A 15,232-nucleotide genomic window follows, 5' to 3' on the forward strand; every position below is an offset into this window, starting at 1 on the left:
AACCCCCTAAAAGGTCCCGGGACTCCAATCACATAGCGCTGAAGTCGACGAGGAATGTCGTCTATAGTGGTCTCAGGAATATCTCCTGTCAAGCACTCGAGATGACCCTCCAACTCGGCCAAAACCTCTGCTAATTCGTCCTGTGGGGCTGTCGCGGGTGCAACTAGTTGCCTCCTCTCGAAAGGCCAGAGAGCGGCTGGTCACTGTGGACCCACATCTGCATTTTAAAATTTTTACTATCAGTTTTGAGACGATGGAAAAAAAAAAAAAAAAAAAAAATAGGAAAAATGTTGAAAAGGATTTTACCTGACTCGTCCCACTTCTCTCCTGGTGGAAGAACCATGTCTGGGTCACCACGAAAATCTATCCCAGCGTAACCTCTATCCTCTCGTCTGGGTGACGGGCCATGACTGCGACCAATCGCATCAGTTTGGGCTCTCGAGGAAGCCCAGCTCCAACAGTAAGGTGTTGTAGGATTAGCATAGGAACCCTCTCCATGCCAAAACTCACAACCAAAGCCCCATAACCAAAGGTCTTTAGTCCTCCATTCTTGGCCCTGGTCAGTTGGCCTTTCACATTGGCCAACACGGCATCGCACCAGTTGAAGATGGTGCCTCGAAAGCAATCAACTGCCATACGCATCTGGGATCTGGTGGCAATATGTAATGCGGTAGCTCCGCAAAGTCTGGTGACAGTGAATGCAATCACCATGACCTCGGGACGAGATATTGTCTTTATGTCTATCCCTTTGTCTCTAGCCTGGCTGTTGCAGTACTCTAGCCGGAGGTTATCGACAGATTGGCCACCTAGCCTAGTCCCGTGCAGAGTCAAGTCTTCGCCTCTCTTAGGCAAACCAGTCAAAAAATATATGTCCGCCACCTCGATTTCGAGCTGGTGGCCGCCAATGAAGAAGGAGTGGTCCTGTATGCTCCATCTATCAACCAGCCACTGTAATAAATCCACCTGAGCCCTCATGCCAGGAATGGCCCAGAATTTGTACAATCTGCACGCTCTCAAAGCATCAAGTGAAGGCTGGTGATTCCATGCGGCAGCATCCATGTCCTCATGCTCTCGTTCACACCAATCTAGCATATGTACTCTCTGCATCAAGTATAAAGATTAATTAAATTGCTAGAAAATATTTTGATTGGTCCATTTTTGAGAAATTTATCAGATTGATGTTGTTTTGTCATGAGTGAATTGTAGATCCGGGTACTCTATCATATCATGACAAGATGATGAAGAAGGATATTGTTACACAAAAATATCGTCACCATGATTATTTGCAGTCAGTATGGGTCTATCATCACTTGTATTGTCCTCCTAAGCAAGTCTCAGACCTGTTGATGCCCCGAAATTCGTTGCAACAACATCGGGGAAACCACCCGGTCCGGAACTTAGTGCAGCTCCTTTTCTGTTTGGAATAGTGGCTCCGACTGGGGATAACGGGACCAGTTTCCCAAAGATTATAAGTAAACAGGATGGATGAATGATTTAAGATATGAAATGATAATAAACAAAAATAACTAAACTATAAAAGAAATACAAAAACTATAAGCTAATCCCGGGACTTATCAATTCAGACAGTACAGCGTTTAATAAACTATGCTTAATGACAGGCATATAGATGACACTAACAACAAGCATAGATGTTTAATCATTTGAGATTGCTCTGCGTAAGTAGTTACGCAGAGCTATAATAGCGAATTACTGTACTCCGTTATTTATATCATTGATACATACATGGGTGAAAGATAACAAATCTCAAAACATTCAATAGTGATATGAAATAAAGACCTGTTGTTGTATTACATACATGTATTCAATAATAGCAAAGTAATAACACAGCAATTGATATAATTGAAAAGAGAACAGATACAGATAATAGTACCATGCAAGCTGTTTGATCAATCCAATGTATTAATCACTATGTAGCAGTCCTTCCTTCCAACCAGAAAGCATTCCAAGCAAACGACAATAGTGCACAATTTACTTAAACAGCATTCCAAGTAAAATTAAGGACCAGTGGTCGAGTTTCAAAAAGAATATAAACTGAAGCACAATAGTGCAAACTTCAGCCTTTTAGTCTTTTACAAAATTTTACGACCCTTTCCAAAACAATGAAAGGGTCTATAAATACTATTCTAATCTAACTATTAAATATCTAAAAACTGAAAACTAAGAAATCGGCATCAACAAATATCATCTTGCAATTTGGGTGAATCGGCAGTCGGCGGCGATGCTTCAGTCAGCTGTCTCTTTGCCTTTATTCTTTCGCTGACATATAGCCAGCATTGGCTCTACTTCAGGCGGAGTATTAAGGCGAGAAGTCAGCTGTGCATCATATGTGGCATCCTGGAAATCGGCAATCAGGTATTGGAGAGCGTCGGTTAGACAGTTGAGAGCCGACCTTTGAGAATGCGGTTTAATCAAGAAAAGCCAGTATGCATCGGAGGTCAAGGTATTTACTCCAGCAATTAACCGCCCTTGCTCTTCCAGCTTAAGATAATTCTTATGCTCCAGCATATTTGCGGTTGCTATGTTTCCAGGTGTGCATTGTGAAATCATATTAGCCAGATACAATGTATCATTGACTATATTGATCATGTTCGTGGAAATTGTTTTGCATCTGGATGCTGCCCTCTCTGCCTTCATTACCTGTGTTTCCCATTCCATGAAAAGTATATTCTTGTATGTTTCACTGATTCGGGCTAAATTAGCAGCTTGTCCTTCTGGAGTATCTTGCCACTCAATATATTCTATTATCTCATCTTCGGCCTGATCCAAGTTCGTCCTTGCTTTCTCGATTTGCTTACATACTGCTGTAGATATATCACAAAGTGACTCAGCCTCAACTAGCTGTCGGCACAAAAGTCTAATCTGAGATATTAAAGCGCCGTTTATCAGAGTTGCCTCTGTTCTGAAATCTTCAATGCTCTTGGCGCCTTTAATACCTTCAAGTTGTGCTGAGAGGTGAACTATTTGATCTTCTTTAGATTTCATTAACAGCGCATTTGATGCTTCCAACTGTGATAATGCCTCTGCTAATTCACGTGCTTTAATGTCACTTTGGTCTATCCTTAGTTTTTCAATTTGCTGGATTAACAAATGATTTTCTTGTTGTTGAGCCAGCAATTGTTCTTCCGCCTGTGTCGTTTTATTCTTTGCCTCTATCACTTCTGCTTGCAATGCATATACCTCATGCTCTTTAGTCTTCAAAAGAAGACTCACTTCGGATGCTTTGTCAATGGTTGCTGCCGAATAAGCTCCCGCGAATTGCGACAGCTTTGTTAAATCTTCAGAGGGACTTAATTCTCCCTTCCAGACGACATTGCCCGTGACTATTTGCTCATTCGAGACAGAAAGTTGATCAAGCCTTCGTCTCTTCCTTGAGCGTCTTACAACGGCTTTATGTTTAGGGCTGTAGAAAATGTCTAGAGGAGGAATTTCCTCTACTTGAAGATCAACTTGATCTGATGGATCCTGAGTAACTTCTTCAACACTCTGTACTGTGGGTGGGCCGCTGGTTCCTTCAAGAACCGGAGAGACAGTAATATCGGGAGTCTTTAAGACATCTGAGTCTTTGGAGGCTTCTTTACGACTTATAATGGAATCAAATTGGTTCCATTCTTCAATTAATTCAGTATCGACAGAGATTTGCTTACTCTGTTCTTTTTCCTTTTCAACTTTCTGCTGTTCTTCGAATGCCTTCTGCTGTTGCTCCTCTTGTATTCTCCGTTGCTGTTCCTCCAATTCCTTTTTCTGCCTATCTTCCAGTTCTTTCCTTATCTTTTCTTCTTCCTCTCGTTTCCTCTGTTCTTCTATCTCCCTTTGCTTTCTCTTTTCTTCTATCTCCCTTTGCCTTCTCTGTTCTTGTTCAATTTGTGCTTTTTGCTGCCTTTCTGCCTGTAGTTTTCTTTGACTTTCCTCCTGTTCTCTAATTGTAACGGGAGGTAAATTTGTCTCTGGCTGATCAGGCTCGCTTGAGGATGAAGTTGGGGTTGTAGATAATAGCTTTAGAGGCAAAGTTTGCAACCTTTGCTTTCTAAGTCTATTAAATTCAGTTAATTCCATATCTCCATATCTCATTGCAGCAAATTGTTCGACTTGGCTTATTGAATCAGCACCCATGAACAGGTCGTCAAACTGGTCTTCTTGATGAACCACCTTTGTCAGCTTAGCCTGTTCCAAGGCAGTGAAAGCAGCCTTGTTCGGGTCATAGAGTCTGTTAGGAATAGAAACTAGAGATAGCATTTGGAGTTTTGCTGCTTCCTTTTCTGCATGTTTATAATTTAGCAGCGTATAAACTCCAATTCTTAAAGGAAACGATGGCCATCCTCTCTTCTTCTCCTCTTTGAGAGTTTGGGTAACACCTTCAGACATTATCTGATAAGAGATTTCTCGGGCCAACAGTTTGTCTGGGATGTATATGGGAAGAACATGTGGCCTGGCCTTGCTTCCAAAAACTCTGATATAAGAAAAACATTCTTCGCCGAACCAATGGGCTACGGCTGGCAGGTCAAAAGAGGCTTCATAGGAAATCCTAGGGATAGGTCTGTCAAAAATAGAATGATGAACGGGAACCATAAAACCATTGCAAATTTGGTATAAATGATCTTTGTGAGAAGGTTTCCACAATTTACGATGATATAAATGAATAGGTGTTGGGTCATGGGTTGTCCATCTCCAACCAAGGACAGGGAACTCAGAATTAAAACAAAGGGCATCCATAATATATGCAGAATAATAAAAAGGTTGGACTTTCCTCTCACTGACTCTGGTTTTGGCCCTAAACTCGCGAATAGCTAAGACCAACTTATCGGACAGGATAGTGGCCCAATCCATAATTATACTATTAACGGCCGCTTCCATCAAGGGAACCATATCAACATGGATATTTGCAGAATCGTGAAGTCCCCATAATCTACACATCATAATTCCAGCATAGCAGTAAGGTGAAGCCAGAGAAGCATTGGAGTACTTACCCGACATATCTTGTTTGTGTTTTGCTGGATTTTGCCTCCACTCTCGTAGAGGTTCGGCTGGTGATTCATTCTCTCTGGAAAATTTTTCCACAAATGCTCTGTTATAGACTTGCTTGGGATTGGGCAGATGATACATTTGTCTTAAGTCTTCGGGCTTGAAGGAGCCGAAAATCCTTCTATCCTTAGAAACGAAGGTTCTATTAGTGAGAGGAACTTCTTCAATTGCCCAACGCACCACGTCAGTATAAGGCAGGACTTGTTCCCTGGCTGCTATTCTGTGCAGAAAAGAGTCAGCCAAATCTTTAAGAGTTGCCTCAGACTTTCTTAATTCATCTACACTTGCCTCCGCTACTGTTACTTCTGGTTGTTCTCCTTCTAGCAAATTGTATGTCCCTTGCCATGTAGTACCAGTAAGACCAGTGCATGTAGTATCTGAGATTAAGCCCTTCCTTGACGGTGTAGCAGCTTGGCCTGAGGCGGGTGTCGCAGTAGAACCTGCCATCTTCTTGGACTTTTTCCCCATCATATTCAGACTTCTCTCGTCAGTCGAATTCTACACAAGTGCAAGAGAAACCGTAACAAAGAAATAACAATGACAATCCATAACGGGATACATATATGATTTGAAGCATGGCGAGATTATTCTAAAAAGAGGCTGCGGATTTAATGATTTGAGCAGGCGCCGTAGATGTAATGATGGTGATTTTACGGCCTTCAGCTTCATAAATGACCATTACTTAAGTTATTAAACCGAATGACTCCTTAAAGCGTGTAATAGATCCTTCAAAGGTCTAATCGTAGTTATCCGTTAATTCGAAGGGGCAAGGCTTTTAAATACGCATGCATTACCTTATCCCTTTATTTAACGGCTTTTTGAAATCTGTGATTTTGTCAAATCGATTTAAATATAACTTTAATGCTTTGAAATAATCACCTTTTGGAACTGAGGTCATCATTATGCGTCATCATATCGCATCGGAAGTGTGTGTGTGGCGTTATCGTTTGGGAAAGTTTTTAAGCGAACGCCGATTGTGGTATCGCATTCGGCGCGCGAACATAACCCCAAATGTGTGTCAATTGCTTTTACCGAATGCCGATAGCCGATATCGCATCGGGCCGGAGTGTTAGAACGTTTTCCACACGACATAGTGGCATGCCGATAGCCGATCGCCGATATCGCGTCGCATCGGGGAAAAGGTATGTGCCCTTTTGTGTGTGCATTTGCTATTGCCGATGGCCGATAGCGATATCGCATCGGGAAAAACCAAGATGGCAACCGAACATGCGATTACTTCTTTGGACTTAACCAAAAATTGCTTAATACTTGCTCAATAAGGGTTTTTGCATAAATTCATTTGATTACCGTACCTTATTTGAACAGGTTTATTAATGCCAATTAAAAATTTTAAAAGGGACCCATTTCATATGTAACTTGTTTGTGATAAAATTGTTATGAAATGGGGGGTTGTTGTAGGGCACAACAAGACCTCAGCTCTTCAAATCAAGCTTTGGAAATGAGAGAAAGACATTAAAAAATCAATGTAACTCTGGTTCTGCACTTTCTCTCATGGTCACCTGTGGTCCCACACCTTCTGTGTACAAAAACTGCAGACCTGCCTGCTCTGTCCCTAACGGTGTAGATGCGGACCCCTGTGAAAGTCAAAAGGCGCAAGTTTTATCTTAAAAAACTCACTTTCGGTTAATTCTAGAGGTTTCTAGAAGGAATTTTGGCGTGGATTGTTCGCTCTGAGGTGGTTCATGCATCCCAAAAGAGAAGGAGCTAATCCCTTGATGAGAGGAGCTATCCCTTTGAAGGAGGGCTTTATCCCTTTGAAGGAGGACCTAGTAACCTCCCTCCATTGCACTATAAATACAGGCATTGGGTTGGTTGCTAGAGAGGTTAGAAGCTGAACATTTTTTAGGGTAAATGTTGGTGAAATCAAGACTTCCTAGTTGAGCTTAAGAGGAGAGATCACACATCTTTTTGGCTTCATTGGGGAGTGAGTGAAACTTGTCAAAGTAGAGGAGACTTCTTGCTGGACCCTGGGAGGAGCTTGTACAGCGTCAAGGCAAAGGTTGTAAGGTTCTTCTTCTTTTGAATTAATACAATCAAACTCATTTTTCTCAACAAGTATCTTATGCTATTTGTTTCATGGACTCCTTGACTTTCATGTTAAATATGTTTTATGCAATTGGCTTTTCAGGTGTTATTTAATTTGTTTTCCTTGCTTGTGTTTGCAGATTCGCGAAAAGGAGCTCATTTGGATAGAAGGAGCGAGGGCATCCACAAGCTAGCGTTGGACCTAAGGTAGGCCCTAAAAACACTTGTTTGCTATTGTTTATTAAAGCATATTTAGAGAAATATAGTGTCTGGTTGGTTTGCTTGTCATTAGGTCTTCTTTAGATTCTAGGAAGGTCTATCTTTTCCACAAGATCGACTTATTCCATGTGACAAAATGGCGACCATACTGGGGAATTGATTGTTTTCCTTGATTTTACTTTGACCTGAGAAACTCTATTTTTGTTTCTGTTTTTGGCTTGTTGTGTGTAAAATTGGATAGAGTTTGTAGATCCAGGGTTATTTTTCGTTTTTCATAGCTTTGGGAGAGGACCGCACCCTAGCCGTTTGACACAATACGTACTTACCCACAGCTTGACTTTTAGCACAGAGCGGGACAGCACCTGTGCCAACTGTAGGCCTGCGGACCCTGTCAAATTTTTGAAAACCCTAAAATTTCCTCTGTCAATCAGCTTAGTTTGTCCTTAGAAATTGTTATCCACTGCCCAGACCTGCATATAACTTGTCAGAAGCTTTCCTTGGATTGATTTCATTAGTGTTAGGGTTTTAGGTGAAATTCCTAGGAGTTTTGCTTGTTGGGTTTGTTTTTCGTTTTGGTTGTGTAGTGGCTCTGAGCTTAGAGGCTGTAGGGACTTCAGATCACCTTAGTGTCTACCAGTTTTCTTATGAGTCTGACCATTAATGAAATCTCCCCTTGTTTGAGGAATCCGCCTTGAGTTTTCTCTTTACAAAACTTCGAAAAGCTTGTGTTCGAGAGTTTGGATTTTCATTTTCAAAAAGAAAACGAAATTGGTTGTTCTTGAGTGATTTGTGATTCTGCATAAATTAGTCCTTAGCTTGCATCCAGCTGAGTAAAACATCCTCAAAAAGGACTTTTAGTAGGCTTTGACTTCAAATAGGTTTTTATAGTTTGTAGCTCTCAAGGTTAGTTATTTTCATTAGTTTTGAGTGTTTTTTTTTTTACAAAAAAAAAAAAAAAAAAATCTCTTTTGAAAAAAGTTTGTTTTTTGTAGTGTTTGAATGCTTTGAAACGAAAAAGGGAAATTTTTGTGAAATAATTAGTTGTCTCGTTTTGAGTGCTTTGGAAAGGAAAAGCTCTTCTTTTAATTTGTTTAATTGAGAAAGATTTGTGTTTACAAAGTATTTGCATTCTCAAACTCTTTCTTAGTTTAGAAGTTCATCGAAGAGAAAAATATTGTTTAGATCATCTTAGGTGCATTTTTAGTGATTTTGAGTCGAGTCTTCATACCACGAGTTTCATCTCTGCACCTTTGGACTTAAATAAAAACCACTAAAATTAACGCTTAAAGTAAAATTCACCTAGTAACATTTTTATTTCTAGGGCTCTGATACACCAACTTAGCTTAGGCTAGTGTCTTGGAGTAGGAGAGTAATTAACTCTCCAAGACAGTAAAAACAAACAAGTAGTTGTATCTTATGGTAGGGAAGAAATCCAATTGTTGCATTTATGCTCTGGAAAATGTCCTCTTAAAGGAGAAGCACGAGATCGTGTCCGAACCAGTGTGGGAATCAATCCTTCCTCATTGGGAACGACGCCAGATATTCATGTATTAAAAACAGTAAACCTCGGATTAACCATTGTCGAGTAGCCTGGGGTCACTGGTTGGTAAACCTTAGATTATGTCAAGGAGCCTTCAAGGGGATTGAGCTTGCTACTCTGCCCTTGCATGCGTATCGGATCGTAGACTGTTCCCCTAGGTGTATTTATCTCAGTTGGTAACCTTAGTGGCCATATTCTTTAGGACTCTTCCTGAGGTGACAGTGGTGGGAAGATCCCACTGTACCTGGAGCAGATGTCAGCTAGACTCACTTGGATTTTCTGGGGGGTTCACTTCACTCGAGACGGTTAAGTGGAGGAACTTGTGCCAGTCTATTCATTAAGGAGGTTGTTGGGGTAACTGTTCCAACCGCCATTTTTGTACTGAACTTTGCGACGTTGGATTTCATCACCAACTAGTGTTTTCGGTCTGGAAATTTACTATTTGTGTGTGTTTGATCTCCTAGATTCTTTAGGCATGTGATTCAAATTTGTTTGGTTCTTTAGAGACTTTAGGTGCTTTTTATTGAGATTTTACTTTGTTTGTGTGTGAAGTAGTTAAAAGTCTTTAACTGTGGTTGAATTACCAAGACAGTCCCGTAGACTTCGGGGCCAGTCTCCTGAGATTATAAACGTGGCTGAGTTATTGAGGAACTTCGGGGCCAACCTCATGAGGAAGTACCGAGCCAAGTTGAAGGCTTAAAAGTCCTCATAACTCCTAGAGACAGTAGAGTAGGGTCACCGGAAGAAAGATAATCTTCTTTGATAGTACATCCTGATTTTCAAATGCTAGTAGCAGAATAAAATCCACAGTCAATGTCTGTCTCCGAAATTGCTGGTAGCTTTTCATCTACTAGTGATACAGGTGAAGAACCCGAAATATCCAAGCCTGAAAGTGAATTTTCTGCTACTTCGACATCAGGGTTTGTTTCTCCAACTTCTAGTGGTCCTGGTTCACCTAGGGTAGAAAGAGTAATCACTCAACATCTTCCTTCTGGACTTATTTCTATTGAAGAACTTGCTCCGGAAGAAGAAGAAGTAGGCATCCCTATCCCTGAAAATCAACCTGTCATTGAACTAAGGGAGCGTGAATCAATTTTTTACAGTCCACCTAGGAGTAGTTCTTGGTATCTTTCTTTGACTAATTATTTAGAAAACTCTGTTGGCATTATGATACATATGTTGTACTTGATGGCAACCCACTCATCTCAGATAATAAATTATAGTGTAGAGAAAAGTTCAAGCACTTATATGCAGAGAAAAGTTTATTTCATGTAGAGAAAAGTTCACGCACTTTTATGCGGAGAAAAGTTCACGCACTTTTATGCAGAGAAAAGTTTATTTCATGTAGAGAAAAAGTTCATGCACTTTCATGCAAGGAAAAGCACGTATATGTTGGAGAACTTACCTTTGGTCCATGGTAGTTAGTCCTTGGTATTTGAACCTATGGTTTTGGACCATGGTACCTCGTCAAAAGTGTTGATCTCACGCAATTTCATGGTTGGTTCATGGTATTAGTCCGACAGTTTTTGATCCTATGGTTTTGGCCCGTGGTATTGCATCCAAAAGTGTTGATCTCACGTACTTTCATGGTTGGTTCATGGTATTAGTCCAACAATTTTTTGATCCTATGGTTTTGGCCCGTGGTATTGTGAAAGGCCTAAGACTATAAAAGAGGAAGGAGATGATGTTGGAAAGCATCTTCTGAATTATCGAATATCTGATAAAGTGCTAGATATGGAATATTGTGATTGGGTTTTGGTGCAGATCTGGATCTGAATGAAGAAGGAACCTGAGCGTAAGGAGAAGGATAAGTTCTATTGATGGGTCAAAATATTAAGGCTGGAATAGTGGTATCTCTATATGATTTTGATCTGTGATATGTGGCATACGCTTGATCTATAAATCTAATAATCTGGGTCTGAATTATTGATGCATGTTTTATTTTACACATGTTATTATCTGGGTATGTCTGATGTAACAACTGCAAAGTTATAAGGAAATATTTGCAGATCTGTATGCGGGTTGGCTTTGGTGAAATCAGAGATTAATGATGCAAGTGTAGTTGATGGGTTTTTTATGTTCTTGGATCCAGTTTGAAAATTTATGAAAAGTGGTCCTTGAAAGAAAAGAAGTAGGGGGTTGTAGCTCCCTTCCAGGAGAGACTGGAAAACGAGAGAGAGTTGTAGCTCTCTGCAGGTTGCAGCCTCCGTACTTGTAAAGGACTGCACCAATACAAAACCATTGTAAAAGGAGTTTCTAATTTGAAAGAAGATAGAGACATATTGCAGCAGTTGGTTTTCACCCACATTGGGTTTCCACCTTACATCTTGTGTTCTTTGGTGTGACTATCTGTTTTCTTTGTTCATGCTCATTATTTTATGGTACTGACATGCAAAAATAATTCAAAGAATAAATAAGGAAGATTTATTAAAAGAACTTGATAATATTGATTCACCCCCCCTCTCAGTATTATTTCCAACAAACTCAGGGTTAAGTTTTTCACCACCTCGTGCTCCTTATCACTCAACACCTAGAGGTTTTTATACTCCCGTCAATATGGCAGGACAGTCATCCATGTTTACTCAATCGCCCGTATCCTTTTTGTACGGCGGTCCTTTTATTCCCTCCGGGTATTAGTCTCTTTCTGGTACTTTTTTGGGAGCATCTCCTCAACCCATTGAGCAAGGGTTATTAACTGGAAACAATGGTACAAAGCCATTGAGCGTAGAAGACATTCTTATGATGTCAGGTTCTATTCCCAATCCTCAACCTCAAGGTGGCCAGTTACCGCCTGGGGGGCAGCCTCAATTAATGCCTGGGGGGAAACCTCAAGGTACACAATTTGCATATGGGGGGCAACCTCAAGGACAGTACATACCTACGGGACAGTACGTTCCTCAAGGTCAACCCCAGACTCAATATGTACCCCAAGGTCAACCCCAGTATCAATTTATACCTCAAGGTCAACCTTAGTATCAGTATGTGTCTCAAGGGTATCAATCCCAAGGTCAATACTCGAACCAAGGTTTCCAACCACCCCAAGGTCAAACGTATGTTCAAGGAATGGGAAATGTACCTTTCAATTATCAATCCTACCCTTAACCCGGTTATGGTCCTCAGTATTCTCAACCTGTTATGGGTCAGTACCCCGAATTGAATATAGTGTGGGATCCATCGCAAACCCAACAGATGTTGCAGCCAAGTGTACAGTTGTCATCTCAAACTGGACAACCCCTAGTTTCTGGTACACCCCAGCAACCAGTCCAGTCTAACATTCAAACCTCTGTACCTTCGGTAGTTTCTCAGCCTGGGCCCAGTACACCTCGTACTCCACCTCAAACGACTACTAGAACTGCCGCTACATCTGTTCAATATACCCCACCTACTTCCGGAGTATCGACAGGTCCGGTTTCTACTGTTCCTGTATCTACTCCTCAGACATCTTTACCACCGTCTGGATCTACGATTCAAACTTCGGTTCAGATGCCTGTAGGACAACCTGGCTTAAGTACGGTTGTCACAAGTCAACCACAATTCACCTATCAACTGTACCAGGGACAGTACCAATTCGGTCCTGCTGTCCAACAGCCAGTTTATCAGTATTAACCGTATCCTGGGTACACTTATCAACAACCTCAACAACCCCAGCACGGTCCGGTTAATCCTGGTTTTCCGGGAGGATACAATATCCCGAACGTGATTCCTATTCCTAGTTATCCTAGATATCCTCCTTCTGGGGCTGGTCTCATGACCCAGAGTTTTAGGGATCCTAATCGGCAGTTACCGTTTATCAAACCTTTGGACTTGCCTGACTTATCGCGCCTAACGAACGATCCCATTAATTATCTTCCGTTTTGGCCGCCAATGCCGAATAAGTTGCCTAGTGACATTCCCAAGTTTGAAGGTAAATCGGGAGAGGACCCGTCGAACCATGTGATGACTTACCACCTCTTGTGTGCATCTAACTCCATCATAGATGATTCAATCCGTCTTAGACGTTTCCAGCGCACTCTAATTGGTCTCGCGGCCAAGTGGTACATTGAGTTACCACGAGGCACTTTTTATAATTTTAGTCAGTTAGCTACCTCGTTTTTAACTCATTTTCAGTTGCCAGTCTGATATCACAATGGCACGGAATTGTTAACTTCGCTAAAACAATTGACATCCACGTACATTTCAGATCATATTCATGAGTGGAGATGTCAACGTTGTTTAGTGAAGGTATTTATTCCGGATCAGATCTTGGCTGAGTGGTTTGTAAAATCTTTGTTGCCAAAGATCACTGAAGATGTTGCTAAAGCCGGAGTGGTTACTGAGGAGCAAGTCATTGCTCAAGCACAGTACCTTGACTTGGTGTATACTCAGTCGGGTACGTTACATGAAAAAATCCCCGATCTTCCCAAGCAAAATCAAATCGCTACAGCTCCTTCGGGATCTCATGCCGCCGATGTTATGATTGGCACAGTTAACACTAAAAGTAAGAAGAAGTCTTCCAAGAATTCTTCCCCTATCATAACCTTTCCTGATTCCCCAACAGGAGATTCTTCTGCAGAGATTTCCGCCGATATTCACATTGTAGAGTCATCTACAGCCAAATCAAAATCCTATGGGAAGAAGAATAAAATGGACAAAAGTTCAAAGGAGAAACCTGAAAAGGCGAAATCCAATGACGAAAAGCGCAAACCTCGTTATCCTTGTCTCATTTGTGACGATGAACATTTTACAAGAGACTGCCCTCATCGTGCAGAGGATGTGAAAATTGTCAAGGGTTCCCAAACTCCTGCTGTTTTGAAGGATCCTTTTCCGGCTCAAGACAGTAAGATGATAGATTCATCCTCGAGTGCCAATGAAGAACCCATACTGATGATGTCCCATCTTAGGATTACGACTAGATCGCAAGATTATGGTAATAAGAGTCCTGTTGATGGTAAAGAAGCAGAATCTTCTCATTCTAATCCATCAACCTCAGCTCCCGGTTTCGATCCACTACAGATCAAGAAACCTAATCCAGACTTGGTAATCAAACCACCTGCCAATGGTATACTTCGGAAGTCAGCTTTCAATCCACATGCGAGAGCGGCTCAGAATTATAACATTGTTGAGGATTTAGTTGTTTCACCCTCGGCAATGTCTGCTTTGGAAGTGCTGCAATCATGCCCAGCACAACGTAAATTACTTTTGTCAGCTATAGGAGTTGTTGATGTTCAGGACCCGAACCTAATAATTTTCAATCTAGAAAATAGTACACCGTGTTTGTCTCATCAAATGGCTTTCTAGATTCCAGTGATAGTAAAAGACAGGCCTAGTCATCGGACTGTAATTGATGACGGAGCCTCAACGTGTATTATGTCGATACAGTGTTGGAGATCGCTTGGTTCTCCTTCACTAAATCAATCCCCGATGATTCTAAAGGCCTTTGATGGCCGTGGGTTTCATCCTTTTGGCATTCTACAGGATTTTCCTATAGGGGTTGAAGGAAAAACTGTTAGTCTAGATGTGGAGGTGGTTGATGCCCCTCTAGATTACAACCTTCTCTTGGGTCGAAGTTGGTCTTACACTATGACAGCGGTAGTTTCATCAGTCTTTCGAGTAATAAAGTTTCCACATAATGGAAAGATTGTAACAATAGACCAGCTGACTTACTTTTCATCCGACCCAGCCTCTTCGGAGAGTATACAACATGTTGGTAAAACGACTATCCCATATAAGGATGTTGGAGTAGGACTAGTTAAAGATGTCGGTTTACTGGGAACTTTTCCTTTTCCTCCAATCAACGCGTCATCTTCATTCGCAACCATTCATATGATTACATCAGACACCATTGTTTATGATGATCCTTGGATCGTCCCTTCTGAATCTAAGATAGACTCATTTGGCAATTCCATGCCTTTGAGTCCATATGAAATTGCCTATGAAGCCGTGCAGTCTTTTGCTGACCCATGTTCAACCAAAAATGACTTAATGAATGTGGTCCGTGAGGAATCACTTTTCACATCAACCTTGGATTTAACCACGTTTTTTGAACTTGTTCACTCTGATGAGAAAATTCGTGAAATCCTATGTGTAGATGATTTACCATGGGAAGATCTCCATCACAGATCTTCGTTTTTACCTGAGGATGATCGTTTTGAAAATGATTTCTCATCAATTTTTACAACTGAATATGTCAAGGAACCTCAGAATCCAATGAAACATCCCGATTCAGAGTTAAATTTTGCGAACATCTCTCGAACTATTCTTATTGACATTTCGATTAAGCCTGGAATTGTTGAGAACTTTCATATAGGTGCCTCGTGTACAGATGACGAAATTCAAATATATAAGGCCCTATTTCAAGAATTCCGCGACGTGTTTGCCTGGTCCTATGAGGAAATGCGAGGAATTGAT

Source organism: Pinus tabuliformis, chromosome 7 (genome assembly GCF_031772625.1).
Source record: "Pinus tabuliformis cultivar Carrire ecotype Pingquan chromosome 7, CPIR1, whole genome shotgun sequence".
Taxonomy (NCBI): Eukaryota; Viridiplantae; Streptophyta; class Pinopsida; order Pinales; family Pinaceae; genus Pinus; species Pinus tabuliformis.